The sequence below is a fragment of the Saccoglossus kowalevskii genome, chromosome 21, assembly GCF_978046115.1.
Source record: "Saccoglossus kowalevskii chromosome 21, keSacKowa6.1, whole genome shotgun sequence".
Taxonomy (NCBI): domain Eukaryota; kingdom Metazoa; phylum Hemichordata; class Enteropneusta; family Harrimaniidae; genus Saccoglossus; species Saccoglossus kowalevskii.
The window spans coordinates 17,406,518-17,408,878 of NC_140661.1; the positions used below are offsets into that span (position 1 = coordinate 17,406,518).

The 2,361-nt window shown below is 35.5% G+C and overlaps 1 long non-coding RNA gene across 1 annotated transcript; it reads left to right on the plus strand.

The window, feature by feature from the left end:
* The first annotated feature begins 1,196 nt into the window (after window positions 1–1,196).
* On the plus strand, window positions 1,197–2,132 carry LOC146729672 (uncharacterized). Its single transcript, XR_014928072.1, has 2 exons — window positions 1,197–1,471; window positions 1,959–2,132. It is a non-coding gene; the product is annotated as an uncharacterized LOC146729672 (long non-coding RNA).
* The last annotated feature ends 229 nt before the right edge of the window (window positions 2,133–2,361 follow it).

Consider the following 2,361-nt stretch of genomic DNA (forward strand, 5'->3'; position numbering starts at 1 on the left):
TTTTTTACATCCTCATGTTTTTCTAATATTAATTAGAAGCCAGAGCACGTTTCATTGTATGTTAAATTGTTATGTTTCGTCTCTACTTATTTCAACAAGTGGTTTGAAAAAAATGAAGCTAGTTGCCTAACATTTTGTGTGTTTATGTAGACTCATTGGAAATGACGATTGGCCTCGTAGTTGGGCAGATGTATTGCTTCTCCCTCTCTAGATCAAACACTAGCTTTTTGAAAGTCTGGATGGGTTTTTTTTTGACATGAACTATGTCTCTTCTTCTAGATCATTCACAATAAAACCTGTAGCGGCCACGTGACCTATGTCACCATGACTCGTTCTTGAAAAGCGGCAGTAAAAGTTGAGAAGCTATTTTTTTAGAACCAATGAACATATTGAATTGCAGATTGTAGCATCTATATATAATGTTCATTAAAATTACAGAAGCTTTATATGACGTTATATCACGTGGCCACATTCTTGAATTTCTTCTAAATAGGAAATGATTTTAAACATTTCTCCATTAAAATTTTCTATGTTGCCTCTATCTACTTAAATACAAAAAGTGATTAAGCTAATGATTTTAATATTTTGCATCCTACATGTATAGCCAATGTTGTTAATGTAAAAATATATATCAGCGTTGATCAGTCACATGTGTTGTATAGGTTCGTTTGGTCCAAAATTCGGCATGTACATTACATTCTAGAGATACATTTCCCGATATTTAAAATGACAATTTTCATTTCAACATTCCTCAATTTTATGAAGCTATGTGTTTATGAATCTATGTTATACATTTGACCCAGCTGGCGTGAGGGTGAGCGTGGTAACAGCTTCATCCGTGTTAGAAAACAATATTTTGAACATTTCATGGAAATGGTTATCTGTGAGTTTCAATAAGTTGCAAATACTATTGACCGTATCTAGTGCCAACACAAGCCACCAGTTTCTCCGGCTAATAGTCCGCCCATAATGCTGGTAGAAAACATAGACACATCACACAAAATACACTGATCTGTCAAAAGCACGTCAAATAATCGCTTTGTATCCTAGCAAAGGAATGACAAACGGGATCAGCGCGTTTCGGTTTCTTCCGACTGGACGAATAATTCACCACATACAGCGGGTCAATCTGATTAAAATCTGATGTAGTGTACAAGCTTTAATTATTTTGGCTATAAACTTATTTTAATTTTATTTTTTTTTACTTTTGTTATTAATGCCCTTTTATTTCATTATTTTACTTTGATTTTGATTTTGTGATTTTTTTAATTCCGCCCTACCTACATCTGACCCGATGCCTATGTAACGAGATTTCAACGAGACCCACTATCGACGATTTTAGTCAACGAATCACAGACCTCCTTCTATAGCGCACATGATGACGTCACCGGGCAGAGTCAGGTGGCAAACACACTCAAATAAAATGGCGGATTATACCGACGTTAGCGACCGTGAATAACACGGCTTTTCGGTAAGTTTATCATTGTCAAATGCAACGAAAGTCATTTTCATGTTAATATTGTGGCTCGAATGGTTCGACTTTAGATCGTTATTTCGTACAGTTATTCTGGGAGTGACGATTTTGTTTCCACCGTTTCGACCGAACCAGTGTCTTTTTCCAGTCGCCTGCCCTGGAGACGGGTGATGTTTTGTTGACGATCGGGCGAAAATCGTCTACGGTATTGAAGCTGTAAATATTCATCAAATTGTATCAACATTTTGTACATTATACAATAACTCTTTATTAAAGTAATTGAGCTGATTTGGACTGGAATAAAATATTTTTTATTTGGAACACATCGCAATTGATCAGGAAATATTTGTTTGCTCCAATTTTCTGCGTCGATGCCGTGGGCCGGTGACCGTTATACAATTTAAAACCAGTTTGCATTGTTTACTATAGCTGTTTACAGTGTTCTAATCATTACGATTTACTTATTTTTTTGCTTCCATTCTAGATAATTATGCTCAGTGATGTAAAATTGAAGCGATGACTGAATGAACGAACCTTGGCTGGCGAAGATGTATCTGGAAGTGTACACATTTGTTGGAAGTGAAAAAAATATTCAATGTAATGACAAAAATTGTAAAATGCTGTGGAATTTCTTTTGCAAATAAAAATATACTAGTAATTTTCTATTAATGGTTTATTCAAGTGGGCAAAATATAATGTACAGAAGGATTGCCCGTATACACTGAAAAGTAAGCAACCGACAGCCTGTATAAAAGGGGGGCTGTGATTGGCTGTTACTTACGCGAGATTTGAACGGGACTTACATAGGCGTCGGATCAGATGTAGGTAGGGCGGAATTAAAAAAAAATCACAAAATCAAAATCAAAGTAAAATAATAAATAAAAGGG